Source organism: Furipterus horrens, unplaced genomic scaffold (assembly GCF_987537825.1).
Source record: "Furipterus horrens unplaced genomic scaffold, mFurHor1.1.pri manual_scaffold_3, whole genome shotgun sequence".
In the NCBI taxonomy this organism is placed as follows: domain Eukaryota; kingdom Metazoa; phylum Chordata; class Mammalia; order Chiroptera; family Furipteridae; genus Furipterus; species Furipterus horrens.
The window spans coordinates 86,324,441-86,343,089 of record NW_028327173.1 but is presented as its reverse complement, the minus strand read 5'-3'; the positions used below and the strand labels follow the sequence as shown (position 1 = coordinate 86,343,089).

General features: G+C 41.9%; 1 long non-coding RNA gene across 1 annotated transcript in view; it reads left to right on the top strand.

Annotated features, from left to right (window-relative positions):
- The window catches only part of LOC150015440 (uncharacterized), a 97,049-nt gene that overhangs the window by 50,225 nt on the left and 28,175 nt on the right, over nt 1–18,649 (top strand). Inside the window, exon 2 of the long non-coding RNA XR_016509731.1 lies at nt 4,165–4,265. This is a non-coding gene — a long non-coding RNA (uncharacterized LOC150015440). The remainder of the gene's footprint in view (nt 1–4,164; nt 4,266–18,649) is intronic.

Below are 18,649 nucleotides of genomic sequence, written 5' to 3'. Positions count from 1 at the left end.
TGCTTACCGCCATCCACCGCCCATCGCTGCTGCTGCCACGGACAGCACAGCTTGAACTCTCCTCTCTGGCTTCGCCCATCCTACCTGTCTGGATGAGCACCACTTCTTTATAACTTCATATGTTGGACTTCCATTTATTTTCTGGAACTTCTGGTAATTTCTGCTTTTGTGGTAGTTGTATTCCTTCTTAGTTGTGCAGGGAAATGGAGCATGTCAGTCTAGGCCTCCATCTTGGCCGGTAGTCAAGAATGAAATCTTAGAATCTGCAACAACATGGATGGACCTAGAAGGTATTTTGCTGAATGCAAAGCCAGACAGAGAAAGGCAAATGCCATAAGATATCACTTAATTGAGAAATATAAAAAACAAAATAGCTCTGGACAGTGTGGTTCAGTTGGTTGGAGCATTGTCTTGTAAACTGAAAGGGCACAGGTTTGATTCCCCATCAGGGCACGTGCCAGGTTGCAATTTTGGTTCTGGTTAAAACACATACAAGAATCCCGGTCAGATGGCATACGAGAGGCAACTGGTTGATGTTTCTTTTCCTCTATCCTTCCCTTTCACTCTGTCTAAAATCAATAAGCATGTCTTCAGGTGAGAATAAAAAAAAGTTAAAACAAAACAAAACAAAATAAATGAACAAGCAGAATAGAAACAGACTTATACAGAGAACATTTTGAAGGTAGGTTAGAGGAATTTGAGGCACTGGGTAAAAAGGGGGAAGGGATAAGAAGAACAAATTGGTAGTTACAAAATAGTCATGGGCATGTAAAGTACAGCTTAGGGAATACAATCAATCGTCGGCAGCTGTCCGTCTCGAGAGACGATGGTGTAGCTTCTTAAGAGTCTATCTGCACCGCCGAGAATGGCTGTGCAGTCCGACTCGGGAGTGACACGGTATCTGTCTCCTCCGTGTTGAATCGACATCTTGCGATGACGCTGGAGTGTCCTCTCCAGTGAAGCTGAAGCTACAGAGCCTGGGCGGGGTGATATGGAGGGTCTGCTGTTGCCCATGCAGCAGACCCCCCCTCTCTTCGCAGCTGAAGGGTCCAAGGGAAAGACGGAGTCAATACAGCTTGGCTTCAGGTGCGCCGCAGGAGTTGCCGGTGTTGACTACAACGTCAAACCGCCTTAGGGACTCCGGCTCCGGATTTTCTGTCGGGGTTTACTCCCTTAGCCTTTCCCCTGAAGAGGTATGCCGCAAGGCAGCGGAGGTTTTTTGGAATCAGAGTTTTCCTTCTCTGATGTGCCCTGACTGGAAGATCGAACCAGCGACACTTAGCTCGCAGGCCGACGCTCAATCCACTGAGCCAAACCAGCCAGGACTCAATCACAATAGTTCATGTTAAACCCATTATCTTGATAATGATGTAAACACGATGACAAATTAATCCCTCCAATGTTGTCTTGATATGTAGCCCTATTCTTCACTGAAGCTCTTGTAAAGCCGAAAAGCAAAATAAAACAGCTCCCGTGACAGCAACTAATAAGAGCATGCTCTCCTTAGGGGTCAAAAAATGAAAGCTAATTAAAGTCATCTTCACTTAATCGAGGCTGGGTTGATTTCTATTGACGTATCTATGATTCATGAGAATTAACATGAATGACCCATAGAAATTTTTCAGATGAAAAGAAAATAAACAGTTAATACTTCTCTTGATGGTAATAATGCATGATTGGCCATCAGCTCCCGGAACTGGTCATTCCTTTCAAATCTGTAGCTCTTCCCCTGTGATGTTTCCCCACTGCTTGGGGCGGTGGTACTCTGTCCAGACAGAGCTTCCTTTCAGATTCCTGTCACTCTGAAGTTCTCTCTTGATCCCATCTCATGCCCCCTGCTTTACAACTCAGCCCTTTCAATTATTTATTCCATCTCCAGCTATCATCTTCTGTTATTTCCCTCCCTTAGATCCTTCCCCTCAGGTAACAAAAATGCTCCCCATGACACCCTCAGAAATACCCTTTTCTTTCCTTCTGATCCATCCTCACCCACCAAGCTCTCTCACCATCCACCTTCTTGAAAGAGCCCCGCCATTCCCTCGTTCCACTCACTTGCTAGCCTCTAACGGCTTACCCCTGTCTCCTCCATTACACTAGGGCGATCAGGTCTCTCCTGAGGCCTCAGGCCTAATAACGTGTGCCACGCAGGAGCTCATTAGTTCTGCACTGCCTGAAACTCTTTTCTCCCTCAGGTCCCATTTTTTTAGGCCTCTATTCTTTTTCCTGGACCTGGGTCTTTTTCACTTATCTCTGTTTGTCATTTGTTCAGGGATCTCACCAATCTTCTAGAACCAACGACGGCTTCGACACAAAGAAGCAAATGGCTCTCAAGCTCTGTATCCAGACTTGATGTCTCACCAGTAAATGAACAGGTTCCAAGCCAGACTCATCTTCCCCAATCACACTGAGCCCCAATCAATAATGTTGTAATAACTCCATATAGTGTCATGTGGGCACTAGATTTATTGGGGTGACCACTACATAAGTTATATAAATGTTTAATCACTGGATTGTACATCTGAAACTAACATAATATTGTATGTCAATTGTCATTAAAAATTATAAAATTATTTAAAAAATAAGGTGGTTTTCTTGCAGATAGTATATATTTGGGTCATGTTTTTGGTCCACTTTGGCAATCTGTTTTTTAATTGGTGCATTTAGACCATTGACATGGGTCTGTGGTTTTGATGATGCTCTGGCAGATCTCAGTAGCAAATAGTCCTGCTTGGATATATTTTAATGGTAGGTGAGATAAGGCAAATAGTATACCTAGTACAGTGTCTAGGACTTAATAAGTACTCAATAAACACTAGGCATCATGGTTAGGACTATGATTTTCACTTGCCAGCTTCAAGATTTATTCTTTGGATGTGCTTCGTGGTGCTCCAGTGTGACTGAAGAGATTGCTGTTTACTTCTCCATCTTATCCCATTCATATATTGTCATTTCCAAATTCTGTTTTAAGTCACGTCAAAGTAAGCATTCATTTAGCTGACAACTATAACGAGGGCATCTTTCCACATAAAACAAACCAATTTATAGTCATTGCCGATAGCTCTTTCTTGAAGGAAAAGCCATTTTCTTTAGTTAATAGTGAAAAACAGTGATTAATTCAGCTCATCAGCCTGTAGCAGCAAATGCTAAAAAGGGTCTCATTGTGTGAAGCCCCCTCCATCTCTTAAAACCTACAATTCTGAATTTGTCAGAATTTACTAAGCCTAGATTAGATGTCCAGAGGCCACTTAGTCCACCTTTTTTGCTTCCTACACTATTTTTAAGGACCTCTAAATAAAAATAGGGCTTGTTTTTCCTTGGCAGTGGGCCATCAGGAGAGGCAAATTTGGCCACATCTATGGTTCAGGATTCTATGGACATTAGAAAGGGGTCCCTGCCTCAACAAGTGACATGCCAGTGCCCCAAAGGGGACAAAGTCTGAAGCTACAATTAAAGGACATGTTTAAGGAGCATACAGTGGGACTTTTTTCTTTTTTTTTAAATTGTTGTTCTATTACAGCTGTCCCATTTTTCCCTTTGCTTTCCCCTGTCCTGCGCATCCCCCCTTCTCCCACAGTCAATCCCCACCCTGTTGTTCAACAGTCCATGGGTCATCTATACTAGTTCCTTGACTAGCCCCCTCCCCTTCCTTACCTGGTGGGACTTTCCTCCTTCTTCTCTGTTCTGATGAGAGGCGGTGTGTGGTAAGATGCAATTGATATAGAAATGCTGTTAGTGTAATAACCAAAAGAGTTTTGCTACAAGAACGTCAGTGTAGCAGGAAAACATTGTGATCCTCTTCCTGATGATTCATTATGAGGAAAGAATTTGAGGCCCATATTCAACATGTCCTCTGGGACCTTGCTTTGGACCCCATGGTGGGGTCAATACCATCTAGGAGAATTGAGGAGTAGAAAAGACCCAGGAGAATGTAGAGGAAGAAAGAATCGAGAGCAAGAGCAGAGAGACAGGGACTTCCAATCACTAATCCCTGTGGAACAGATGTCAACCAGATGGGATTGAGATAAATGTGGAGCTCTGTCCTGGACTCTGCTGTCATTTGACTTTGAGGGCGTTTTTTTTCTAGTAGCAGGCAGACCTGCTCAGTGGACCAGACATTGTGGACATGGCTGAGTAGCCTCTAAGACTTTTCTTTCCCTTTTACAGGTTAAACACAGACCGAAGCATCTGAGCCAATCTGCAGAGCAGGAACCACAAGCAAGGGAGAGATTGGAGTTGACTGAAGGAGACTTTATGTCCTTTCTCAAGTATGCTCTGTAGTCCTTTTATTTGTTTGTTTGTTTGTTTTTGGGGGGGACACCCACTCTGTAATAATTCCCCCCTCTCAGACTTAAGACCCTTTATAAACTTAAAAAGGACAATGGGCAAAGGTCTCGTGCTCTTCTAGCTGCTTCAAGATGAACATGGTTGTCATCCTATCTACTCGTGGGTCCAGAAATCCCTAATAAAAGCAGGGGGTGCAGGGGAGGGTGGCCTTCCCACATGAGGAAGGATCTTGCAGATTCCAGGTCAGTTGGCTGTCCCCGGACAACGGCATGCTTGGTTTAACAAGCTGACATCTTTGTTGTATTCTGGGGACAACAGATTTGGCAACAGAGTTAAAAGGCATCATTAAAATCATAACCACTAGATAACATAAGGCAGTGATTAATTTTTCAATGTCCCACATTAGGGAAAAAAAGGCTTCTTTGGAGGAAAGTGTGCAAGGCATGTCTCATCTGTCTGAAGCCCTTTTGCCCACTATACTTAGTTTGGACTGAGGGGAATATTTTAGGTTTTCCCCCCTCTCAGACCTCTGGGCCCTTTCTGTCCAAACCATTAGGACAGAAAAGAGAAACCAGTTTTAAAATGAAGCCACAGACTACCCCATACTTCACCAGCCCAACCACTTAGTTCAGCCAGACCATTGAGTCTCAGGAGGCAGCAATTTGGCTGAACTAAGTGCCCTGTAACAGTCTTTCCAGCAACTGGCCACTGAGGTCTGGCTCGTACTAGCCATGGATTCAGGCACTGGGCCCCACTGCTGAGAATGGTCTTGCTTTAATTTGTTCTGCAGTTAGGGAGGGAAAGTAAAGACACTTCAGATTCCTTCCTTTTGACCCTGATAAGGATTTAGGAAGTGAACTTGTTTCCTCTCATTCATTTTCCAGCAATTGGTTCTAGTCTGAGTTGCGCTTAATCTTTTTGTTATGCTCTTATGTTTGTCTTAAACTCATACAGCTTCATTTTTTCCTTCTTTATTTCTCTTTATAAAATTAACGAAATGTTTGTCACTTTCTTCCCTTAGTCATCTCCACAGCTAATCTTTTATGTATCATTTTCTGCAAACTATTATTTATGGAAACCATATTAACTGGTTGGTAAAAATCACAGTGGTCAGTTTGTTAAATTCATCATAAGAACAGATTACATCGTTTTGGCTGAGTTTCATAGCTTAGTAACATGATAATATTTTGGTTTTGGAGTTTCTAAGGTGGACTCTCATACCTGTTTTTGTATATTTTTTACTCACTGATGTCTCCAAAGAAGGCATTTTTAGGGTCCCTATTTTACAGCTATGGAGAAAATGGCTCAGAGAAATTACCAGCTTATTCATGGTGGAGCCAGGCTAGGAGCAGGGTCTCTGACTCCACATCTCATGCTCATGTAGTTCTTATTAAACTCACTTTGACAGAAAAAAGAGGTCTAGTGTCTTGGGGAGACATATTACATTTGTGTGGGTTAAACATGAATATCCCAAACAGCTGTCATTTTCTGCAAAAATGGTTGAGATGTTGACTTTTAAAGTTTTTGACTACCTGTGGGGGTGGGAGGATGAGATTTAAGGCAGACTTGTTTTCTCTTAGGAAGCAAGAACTTCGGTATGTGCTGTGTTGCACATCTGCATAATCACGGAGGCTGTCAAAGGGTCAGGCTTTCAGAACTGCTGGCAGAATCATACTTCTTATTTCCCAGAGAACATACACTGCTGTGAGAGGAAAGAGTTATTTTTTCTGCAACTGCTGAGGTGTTAAGAAGCACGAAGCTGTATCTCCAAGGCCACAGAAGTCATCATTACACCACAGGATCCTTCCTGACTACAAATGTCCCTGCCCTGACCCCCAGGGCTGTTCTGCCTCTGGTCATGTTGGGCAGTCTTGCCCCGAGAAGCCACAGGCTCCAAACAATAGATGGCAGCACAGGTGCAGAGACTAGTACTCTGCACTCAGGATTTATCCCTAGGAGCACAGATCAGGCTGAGCAGGGTTAGGGGGGACCCCATAGAGCAAAGACACATCTTCCTATTACCTCTCAATGGACATGTGCTAGAGATGAGCACCTTTCTCTGGATTTATTAAGACATTACAAAGAAAAATGCTAATGTGACTGGAAGTAATTTTCTGAAGCCTATAAAGGAGGTACCTATCAGTAACTGACTATCAGGTTGTTATTTATGGGCTGTTTGTTGCCACCAGGGTAGTGGCACTTAATAAGCAGCTCTGAGTGGCTCAGGAACCAGGCCAAATACTGCATATAAAGCACCATCCTGCAATTTACCCAGCTAGTATGTGGGAGCTGAACCCTGAATCATTTGCTTGATAGGTTTTCTTCTTTCCCTGGAAACAGGGGAAAAAAATCTCAGTGTTCTCCCTAAGCCTCAGGAAATAGGGCTCATGCAGGAAGTCTCTTGCCTTGCCTTGCCTGGAAAACAAAGATGTATACATGTTCCCCAGCACTGCAAACACAGCTCTGCTTTCAGCAGCAGCTGGGTCCCTGGATCACCTTCCCCTCCCTGGGTTGGTCCCACTGTAAATCATCCCATCCTGGGGTTCACGCCTTCTTTTCAGACAGTCTTCTTTGTAAGTGGGAGAAAGAATCCATAGAACTTGAAACTAAATCCTCACAGGAACCAGGGGGCTTGGTGTGTGTTTGCACACAAACATGTATATATATCACAAACGAACCCAGAAAGATGGCAATCTAGCTGATTCACAGATTCTTGCCAGCAGTACTGTCAGCTTCATAAGGCTTCCTTTCGCTGGTTATCCTGATAGTCTGAAATGTCTTCCTTGTGCTTGGTGATATGAAGGGGCCAGCACTGGCACAGTACAACTGTGCCACTCATTTTTGGGGGCTGGGCGGGCTCCCTGATATGCATTCTTGAACTGCCGGCCCCGCCCAGGACCCTCTGACACACGGCAGTGGCAGAGGGTGGAAGCAGGGTACCCACAGCAATCGCTGCACTTGGGACACAGCTGCTGCACCTTCACCCCTATGCCTTGCATCAGAGGAGAGCTCAGAGCTAGCAGAAAAGCCACCAGTTGTCTCTGGAGATGGCCAGCCTGGTTTTCAGTGTTCCCTTTGAGTGTTTGCTAGCAGTAGCTTTGGTTCACAGGAGCATGAATACTGTTTTATTTTTTTTTTACTTTTTTAAATGTATTTTATTGATTATATTGTTACAATAGTTCCAATTTTCTCCCCTTTACTCCCCTCCACCCAGCATCTCCCTCCCTCAGCAATCCCCCCCCCCAAGTCCATACCCCTGGTTCGTAAAAAATAACTATCCCTCCCTCTCAGATATTAAGACCCTTTGTAATCTTGTAAAGGACAATGGGCGAAGGTCTCAAGCTCCTCTAGCTGCTTCAAGCTGGACATGGTCATCGTCCTACCTACTCTTGGGTCCAGAAAACCCTAATAATAGTGGGGGTATGGAGGGGAGGGTGGCCTTCCCACATGGGGAAGGATCGTGCAGACTCCAGGTCAGTTGGCTGTCTCCGGTCAACGGCGTGCTTGCTTTAACAGGCTGGCATCCTTGTTGTGTTCTGGGGGCAACAGATTTGGCAAAAAGGGTTAAAAGACATCATTCAATCCATAACTACTAGATGACAAAAGGCAGGGATTAACTTTTCAATGTTCCACATTAGGAGAAAGAAAAAAAAAAAAAAAGAAGAAAAGGTCTTCTTTGGAGGAAGGTGTGCTAGGCACATCTCACCTGTCCAAAACCCTTTTGCCCATTATACTGTTTTAAAATTAAAAAATTGAGCTGGAAACCTGTATTGACGTCCTCCCCAGCAACGTGCTTCCCGGAGGTTCCAACAGCCCCATTATTGAAGTCAGCTCATCTCTAGTCTATGTTCCCCACTCCCTTTCTTCCTTTATGAGTCTTTTTCTCGTTGGGAGTAATTTCCAAACACCTCAGTGAAGTTTTTAGGGTGCTTTTGATTTAGTTTTTTTTCTCAGTAAACCTTTTCATTGAGCATAGCATTCATACAGAAAAGTGCACAAAGTAAACACATTAGTGTAGCAAGCACCCCGATTGGGAAAGAGAGCATCACCAGCATTCCAGAAGCTCCCTTTGGGCCCCTTCCAGTCACTACACTTCCACAAAGGTAACCACCTGCCGACCTGTTACCATAAATTGATTTTGCTTATTTTTGAACTTTTCTTAAATGGACTCATGCAACAGCATGTCTCTGAGATTCGTCCATGTCGTTAAGTGCTGAGCACTTAAATTTGTGATTTTCTTTGAAAGAACACTCAAAAAAGAGGTAAAAGAAAATTAGTTTGGAAAGGAATTTTAAAACAAACTTGATTGTGGGTGGGAGATCTTAGAGTCTTGGCTTTCCAAGCTGAGCTAAGCTAGAGGTAGAGGTGAAGTGAGACTCATGCAGCCTCCTGCTCCCAGGACAACCCCAGCTTCTGCTCTCTTCTAATCCTTGACTTAAATATTGACAACTTGAATATTACTCCCTTATACATACCAACCTTTGTACATTTTATTGAAAGACTGCTCAACTGAGATTTGAATTCACAGTAAAGTGGATTGATTGAGAATCTAATTCCAAGGAGTGTAGGGTCAGAACCAACCAACCAACAAATCAATCAATAGGCCAAAAGTGCCTCTGTGCTTTTTCTTCACTCACCTATGTCCACAGGCTCTGGACTAGTTACTTTACTGTTTTTTCATTTTCACATAGGATTACTGCATTATAAAGTCAAAGATGCAAGCAATGATTTTACATAGTGTAGTTTTATACACCACTAAGAAATAAAAGATGTGCAAGGTAGGGAGTCTAATAGGAGATCCCCACATAAAGCTGAGACACCAAAATCACTCTCTGTTGATAAAGAGAACTAACTGCCAGGCACAAAGGACAGTAAGAAAACATGCCTGTCTCTACCTGGGTACATGGGGAAGAAAGGAAAAGAAAACCCCCATGAGGATTTAAATCACAAAACACTATTCTGATCAGTCAGTGGATGGAGTTTACACAAGCAGGCACAGAATTCATTTTGAAGTAGCCTCTGTTTTGTAGTGCACCCAGGTGCTGACAGAAGCAAATGCAGATCGCTTCAGGAGAATTAGACTTCCATCCAAACAACTGCAGTTGTAAGATGCCATCAGTTGTAAAGATGCTTCAAATTTCAAAGAATCTGTGAATTCATGACATGTGGTAACAATACCTACTGTTCAGACTTGTGGTGGAGCTCCAAGTGGAAACACACACATGGCAGAGTACATAATAAGTTCAATATATTGTAGTCACCACTGTGTAGACAGTCCAACCTCTCTGTATTTATGAATAGGTAACCTGGAGAGCACCGGTAACTGGCCAGAGAACAAAATTAAAGTAATAAAAATAATTTTTAAATAAAAGAAGCCTGGAATGGGCACAGAAGGCTTCATGAACGGAAGAGATTTGAGCCTGGTTGTGACAGCTTTAAAAAGTAAGGGGAGAGAATATTCCAAGCTGTGGAAACAGTATGAGCATGGCTTTGGAGGTGGGTGTAAACATGGCATACAGAGAGGAGGGAGCTGGGCCCAAGGGCATGGATCTAATGGGTACAGGTGTGACAAGGAAAGCGGAAGTTCGGATTCCTGTCATAGAACAGACTGATGGTTCCTAGGAAAGGAAAGCTGTGCTGTCAACTGTCACCCAAGCTGAGCAGGATTAACTTCAATAAGGCAGCAAATGTAGAAAAATGTAACCTGGGGAGGTCTTGAGCCCTGATGTGATTTGATAGAGAGCTGCATTAGGACAGTGCGCTGGGTGACTGGAGGGAACAGACGTCTAAGAGACCAGGCACTGATCCACTCAAGGGAACAAAGGAGCCCCTTGGCTAACCTGGCCGTCTGAGTGAGTGACAGGAGAAAGGATGGGCAGGATTTCAGTCTAATGATGTGATGGATAAAAGAGATGAAAGGGAGGGAGGAATTAACAGTGAAGAGCCTTCCCCTCCTCTCAGCATGGGACCCTGAGCCCTGAGGTAAGGCAGGAGACCATGGATCAGACTGAGGTTACTTTATGAGAACCTCCCCAGAGTGTGTCTCAGGTCGGCTCTCCTGTCTCCTGAATGTCCTCTGAGTCTGTTTCTGCTCATGGTCCTACTTTCTACCTTTGCTAATCCCCAAATGAATTTATCACTTCCCACATTTTCTCAACTTCTGAAAGTCAACTGGGACTTCCCTCCCCCAGATGATACCTTGGCTGAGTCTTTGACAAAATGGGCACGGAGTCCCCCAAAGGAAGACTGGTTCCCTTTATCTTTCCTTTTCATTACCACTGTTGAGTCCAGCCTCTCCAATGCTCTTCTCCATTCTGGGACACCCTCCAGTCAAAAACAACTACTGTGCCAGCAGGGCAGCCACCACCCCAGAGAACGGAAGAGGCTTTGATCACTTCTAGAACTCCCCAGGCTCCTCCTCACTACCCTACAAGTAATCAATGTGAGACAAACAGTACAATGGAAAGTAAAATGAAACTGAAGGGATGGAAGTCGAAGGGCCAATACACACAAAAAAGACACATAGCCTTACTGTAATTGGAAAAATGGATGTCTGATATTAGCAAGTATTAGGGGAAATGGAATTTGTAAAAATGGGACTGTACAGCATACAAAAATTTGGGGAGAAGTCTGTCGGTTTGTTCTGTGGGTGAAGATGTGCATACTGTAGGATCCAGTAATGCATCTATAACATATGAAAGGAATCACAAGAACCTGTGCAAAGTGTTTTCTAACAGCAACAAAGTGACAACAAGCTAACCCTCCTTCAGTAGGGGAATGAATAAACTACATTATTCAGTCAATACAGCAGTAAAAATGTGTGAATTGGGTCTGCAGGAGTTTCAATAGTATAATGTTGAAAGGAAAAATAAAGAGCAAAAAGATACACTAGGTTAACATTTATGTACATTTCAAAGACACTCAAAACAATCATCCGTGGAACTAAAGCACACTGCCTTCAACACAAGCCTCATCATGTGGGTGTGTGTGGGTGGCTGTGGTCCCAGAATGGGAGCTTTTCTTCTCAGTCATGTTCTGTTTGTTTAAAAGAGAAAAATATCTGCAATTGCATAGTAAAATGCTAGCATATTTTTATTTTAGGGGTGAGGGCATAAGTGTCTATTATGTTATTTTCTATATGTTGGAAAGGTTTCATAATTTTCTTTAAAAATAAACAATAAAAAACTGCAAAGAAATGTATCAAAATATTTATGGAAATGTATTACAATGTTCACAGCAGCTTGTACCAGCATCTGAGGGTTGTCTGATTCTTTCCTCCCCTTGATTTTGCAAGTTTTGTGACTAGTATATTTATAATGAAAAAGTTACAGATGATTATTTCAGTTTTTAAAAAGTATAATTATATGATAAGCGAGGTAATAAGGGGAAGGGTCTAGTCAAGAAACTAATATAAATGATCCATGGACATGGACAACAGGGTTGGGATTGACTCTGGGAGGGGCAGGGGAGAGCAATGGGGGGAAAATTGGGACAACTGTAAAAGAACAACAACAAAAAAAAAAGGGCAAAAAACCCTAACAAAATAAATAAAAATAAAAATATATATGTAATTATATGGAAAAGAAAAATGAATAGCAAACTACAGTATGATTTTTGAGACCTGCATCTTTGTACCAACTCTTTATCAAATACGGGCTCCTTTGTAAGGTATGATTAATGAAATCTACTGGGGAGGGGATTAGCAGGCTGTCTGTCAGAGGACCCCTGGCATACAAAGAGTACAGTGTTGCTAATTCTGACACCAATATTTCCACAGGACTGAATTGATGGGATCTTTCTGAATGTGTTATTTGTGGCATCAAATGAAAAAGATCTTGTTCACCAGCCAGACTCTAGGCTAGAAAGAGACAGATTTGTATTCAGGTTCTTATTGCCCAACTTAAAACCAGCATCTTCATAGTAACCAAAGTGAATTCAGCTGTAATTTTGCTGAATGAGTCCTTAGGTCTACAGGAGAGGGTGCATAGTTTGGCCCAGTCCTCTAGCTGCTGGGGTGACTACCCCCTTTGAAATGTAAGTAAAGTTCCTCAAACCTTCAGTCCACAATGCTGGGAGAGGCAGCATCTCTGCCGTATTCGCAGGGAGGTGGGGGTGTTTTAAGATTCCTCCTGGTCACGTCTAGCTTCTGATTCTGCGGCCCTTGCGCCAAGTTCCCGATGGTCTTACTGCATTGCCCCCCTGTAATTGCAGTGTCTGCACTGCGAGGTGGCGGGTGGGGGCGATACCTGTCTCCTCAAGGTCTCAGAAGATGAGTGTGTGAGGGGGTGAATGCACCACGGAGTTTCCTCCAAAGGAACACATATCCCTGGTGGTTCAAGTTCTTGTTATGAAAAGCCCTTCTGCTCTCCTTGTCATCTGGAACTTCTCAGTGGCTCTTCTTTCAAGGAGAATACTTTCTGTCACTTTGTTGCTTTGCTTCTCTCCACTTATTTTTTCCTGGTCTAGGATCTCCTGGCCTTTCACCCTTGGGGTATTCTGAGGAAATTTTTTAAACAGAACAATTTTGTTCTAACAGTATCACTGCCACCTCTCTTGGCTTTACACCAAGGGCTATTTTTCTTCACAATAAAATGGCACCCCACAGGGTACCGTTAAAAAATGTTTGCTGCACTAAGTGAACTTCTGCCTGCAGAAGTTACATAATCACCACCCGCTTCCCACAGTCTTGCCACTGGCCACATCCCTTGATGGTATAGTTTGGGAATCAGGATATATCCAGAACAAAATTAAACTATATTGTGCTAAGTGTCAAAACCAAGCCATTATATGACCTGGTAAGAGACTATTTAAATGATTAAAATGATGGAAAATGAAGCAGAATTTTCAACAACATTGCTGGAATTGGCTGACTTCACAGGCCAGGGGCAGCTCCTCTTGTGTGGAAGATGCATTGGGCCCAGAGTGATTGGCTGTTGCCTGGGGTGAGTGGCAGGAGGGTCTCAACTCTGCTCCAGTCTAATTGCCAAAGACAGAGGGAGGGCTGTGTTTTCCTGCCTGAAGGTGGGAGTAAAGAACATTCTAACTGGTAAAAACCTAAAGTTCTAGTCCAGAGGAGCAGAGTCCACTTCTGAAAGTCAGGCTGTAACAACAGCCACCTGTGTCATAAATGGCCTTTTATATTAAGAAAAAGCCACTGAAAAAAGCAGAGAACTTTCCATAATGCCAGTGCAGCCTTGAGCCTGTTTTGGAAGTAAGTGGCAACCCAGGGAACGGGTTATGAGCAAACACATTGCCCAGCATGGAGCTTGGCCCATAGCAATTGTTCAAAGTTAGTTGAGTGGAAAAAGGATAACCAAACTCAGCAGTCTATGGAATCAGTCATGGTATAATTGGTTGCAGCTCTGAGCTCAAGATTTCCCTGAACTTCACCTGTCAGAGGATGGCAGACCAGTCGGTGTGATTGGCAGGAGGGAGAGCAGCTTCAATTGCAGCTGTGCAAGCTCCGCACACAAAGGCTCTTCCCTCCAGCCCAGTTCCTTCCGGGCATCTGCAGCCTACACTACCCGTTTGTTCATTGTCAAAACATGGCGGCGCCTGACCGCCTGCCAGACCTTAGACATGCAAAAAGGCTCTATGCAAATTAACCCAGGTCCCAGCTTCCCCCATAGGACATAAAAATGGACTTTGCTCATTCCCGGAAGAAATGTTATGGACCTAGCACGCTGTATTGACTGGGGAAAAGCAGGGAAATGTAAGTGACCTGTTGAACATGTTGACGTATGAATTTACTCTAACCGTAATGTACGTCCAGAAAAGTGTGGAGAGATGGCGCCTGCAGGCACAGGTGGAGGCAGTATTCCTTACAGGTTCTTTTGAGTGACTGATAGTTCACCGCTTCTCTCTTTCTCTCTCCCCCCTTTTCCTTGCCCCAACAGGCCTCCTGAGGTGGACTGGGAGCTTCTCTCTTATGTCTAGTCTCTTTTTCTCTTTTCTCTCAATGAACCCGGTGTAAACTTGCAGACTGTTCTCTGCATGATTTCTCAGAGCAAAAGCAGCCTGACATCCCCACATAAACCAAGAGGCATCATCCTGAGCTGCATCTTGAGACTCCCTTTTGCCATCTAGAATCCTGACCTAAGCCAGAACCCCATCTCCAGGGTGTCCAGGTGGGAGGGGGTAGTGGCTTTGGTTGAGAACAACCAAGAGTGAGTGGGAGAAAGGGGACATGAATGACTGTACATCATTCACTGTGGGTAACATGGGGCAGGAGCCTCTTTGCTCCTGTTTTCTCTCTGTGCATGTGTCTTATTATGACAAGGAACGAGTTTTCTTTCAGGGCTTCCTCCACCCCTAGGTTCAAGACAACCCTGGAGTGGCCCTTGCCAGGGCCAGTGTATTTGATGGAGACAAGGGACCATTTTGGGGAATTTGGGGAATCTGGGGCTTCTAATCTTTGAAATGCTTCCTTGACAGTGTCATGCGAGCTGCCTCTTTGGAATGGGCATCCTAAGAAAGGAAACAAATGAGGTCAGAAGTAAAGTACTGTTAAGTACTCAGAGGACCCACCAGAGGACCCAAGACCCAGTACAGAAGTGACCCTCTGTACAGCAACTTTTTTCAAAATGGCAGCAGTGGGGGCCTGATGCTCCACCTATGGGTTGAACGTCATTCCAAGTACTAATTACCCAAAATATGGAAATGCAGTGAGTGTTAGAGAAGAAAAATGTGTTCAAGGACACAGATTTTCCATTTGTTTTTACTTCTGAGAACTCTTTAACAATGCATTTCCACTGCCTGATTTTCTTCTGAGGCTGCTGCTTTAGCTCTTATTTTTTTACATCCTCTGCCATAAAACAAGGTGAAATAGATGTGGGACTTAAAGAACTAATCATTTGGCACTGGGCCTACCAGTTTTCAGCAAAGGTACCATTCCCAGCATATCTGGTGCTGGCCCAAAAGTAGGAGAAAGCACTTCCACTGCCCATCGAGTCCTTCCAGTGTGGTGTTGTGTTCCTGTAATTTGTGCTAACTCCCAAAGAAGACAGCATAGAATAACTACTGATGCATACCATGGGAATATGTGTATCCAACATCCTGGCTGGAGTAATAATATTCTAGCCAATCTACAGTGAAATTAACCCAAAGCAAGCCCGCTATCAAATCAACTAGATAGAAAGGGAGTGTTTGACAGGGGAGATGGCCTGTTTTGTCAGGAGAGCTTCTTGTAACCTGGTTACGACAATAAGGGTGTATGTCATCCCTGAGTGGTATCGTGTGAAATAAAAGTACTAGGTGATGCTCTGTGGGTGAATATCATCATCTACATATATCCATACCTGTTGTCTCTTGCCTACAAACTGGATGGCAAGATACCAGTGTTCAAAAATCATCACTTTCATGCCTAACAGTCTATTGAATTAAAATTTGTTTATTTTGTGGACACTTGCCACATCTGCCCTAGCAGGACCCAGTGATTCATTGACCCAGGATGGAAACGGAGCTCAGGCAGGTTACCTAGTCTTATCCACATCACTGTACAGGTTTGCACTAGATAAATTATTTATTGAGTGGAATATATACATGAATTATCCTGGAGATGAAGTTTATTATGAAAAATTTCATAACACTTTTATAAATATTGAGAAGAAAAGTAATATAGTAAGTCCTCATGTAACCATCACCGAACTTAACAATTATCAACTCATGCTCAATCTTTTTTTTTTTTTCAAGTGAAACCATTTCTCTGGATTATTTTGAAGCAAACCTCAGATAACCACATTTGTTGATCTATAAATATTTCAGTACACCTTTCTAAAATAGTAAAACTCTTTAAAAAATAACCAAATCTTGGGGGGAAAGGGGACAACTGTAATTGAAAAACCAAAATAAAAAAATTAAAAAAAAATAAAAATAACCAAATCAATATCAGATCTACAATAATTAATAATAATTACTTAATATCATCAAATACCCATTCATTTAAAAATTCTGGACATTATCTCATAAAATTTTAATAGTTTAAATCAAGATTAAAAGGTCAAACCATTACAATTGACTGATATGCCTCTTAAGTCTCTTCTGATTTCTAATTTCTCCCCCTCCCCCTACCTTTGGAATGTATATTTTGAAGAAAACAAATTATTTGTCCTTTGAGGCCTGGATTTTGTTAATTGCATTCATGTGATGTCATTTAGCATTTGTCTCTGTCTTCTAAATTTTTGGTCATTAAATAGTAGGTTTGATTTTTTTTTTTTTTTGAATCAAGAACACTTTACAGATGGTATTGTGTACTTCAACTGGAGATCACAGAATGCCTGGTAATTCATGATCGTTGAATAGATTATTTCATTTGAGGTTGCAAAATGGTAATTTTCTAATTTTTAAATAATTTTTCTTCATTTTGTTTGCCGGAATGCTTCTATAAAGAGAAACTATTCCTCATTAACTATTTGATTATCTGCAGTACAGTCATAACAGAAAAAGGCAGATAAATGCTTCATTATTTTCTCTTATTTACCAGTTTTTGAAATAAGTTGGTTTTCTAGTATATAACAATCAGCAACTTGTTGTAATTGTTGTTGCTACTGTTTCTTTTTTTAATTTATATTTTTATTGTTCTATTACATTTGTCCCAATTTGTTATTATTTCTGAGTATCGGAATGAACAAATGGATTTGAATATGGAGATGTGTTTCAGTCCATCGCTGTTTTTATTCTCACTGATGCTCAAAGAGTTACATAAATGGCAGCCTTAGAGATTTAGCATTGATGGTGCCTTCCTTCCATCATGCAACTTACATTTCAGCTGGGAAGACTGCCAATAAAACATAAGCAAAATAAGTAAAGCAGATGGTGTTAAAAGATGATACTACTATGGCATGCTGTGGAGAGTAGAAAAAGTTGAGTTTGGCAAGAAGAATTGTATATGTGAGGGGTTGCAATATAACATAGAAGGGCCAGTGGTGTCATTTTAGCAAAGATCTAAAGGGGGTGAGGGCATTAGCTATGTAAAATCTGAGAGATGAATGTTCAGGTCAAGGAAGCAACCAGAGTCAAACTCTAAGGTGGGAGTGTGCCTGCTTTGAGTGTTAGTTAAAATGGAGTCACACTGTGTATGTATCACAGTTTATGACTCATTTTAAAAACTCAACATTGTGTTTCTAAAATTCACCAGTATTTTGGGGGTATATTTGTGATTTATTAATTCTCACTGCTGTATAACGTTCCATTATGTGACTATATCACAATTTAATTACCAATTAGCATTTGGGTGATTTCCTTTTTTTTTTTTCTTTGCTGTTATATATAGTACTGCTATGAACATCTTATGTTTTCTCCTAGAGCACATGAACAATAGATTCTCTATGACAATGTAGCCAAGCTTTTTCATACTGCGGCACATGTAGAAAGTGATCATCTATATCACACATGGGGGTAAACTGAGGTGATATGGGGCTATCTATAGGGATTTGGTGAAAAAAATTCATTACATTTTCCATATATTATGTAATTACAATACATAATTATCTCTCTTCCCTTCTAAATTCTTCCTTTCTCTTTTCACACTTTCCATATCTTAACCAAAAAAAATTTTCATTCCCAGAATATCAAATCATAAGTAGAATTTAGGTACAAAGCAATCTAAACCAGTGTTTCTTAAAATGTAGTCTGTAGTTATCAACTAATACTACCTTCATGTTCACTAGCTAACAGGGAAAGAAAAGATGTAGAGTCAGTCATGCCAACTATAAGCTAAGGGGCATCAGAGTTTCAAGGATGAACAAAGCTCCAAGTAGTGTGAATGAAGGAACAGTGGAGAGAGAATGAAGTTATCATACAAAACAGACTTCTGTAGCAGGTGCTGTAACAACTTATTCATGTTGGAAGTAGCTGCTGGTTTCAGCAAAACAATGTCATCTGTCACCTTAAATTAATTCTGACAAATTTCATTGGTTTTGTAACTTAATTTGTCTTTAATTTATAAATTGGTTTTAGATTTATTTATTTATTTATAGATATGGAGAGAAAGAGAGGGAGAGAAACATTGATGCGAGAGAGAAATATCAGTTGGTTGCCTTCCATACATGCCTGACCAGGGACCAAACCCACAACCCAGGCATGTGTCCCGAACTTTCAGTTTTAAGGGTGGTGCTCAAATAACTGAGCCACACAGGCTGGGGCTGGTTTCAGTTTTATAGTTATAAAAGTATACACAAAAAATTCTAATAAAAATAAAAATAGAATATCCGCTCACTTGAGAATGTTTTTTCCATTTATTTATTTTCTTTTTCTTAAAAAAAAAATGTTATTGTGTCTTCTTCCATTACCATTTAGTTCCCTTAAGCCCTTCCCCCCTGCAATCACCACACTATTGTTCATGTCCATGAGTCTTCTTCCTTTGTTC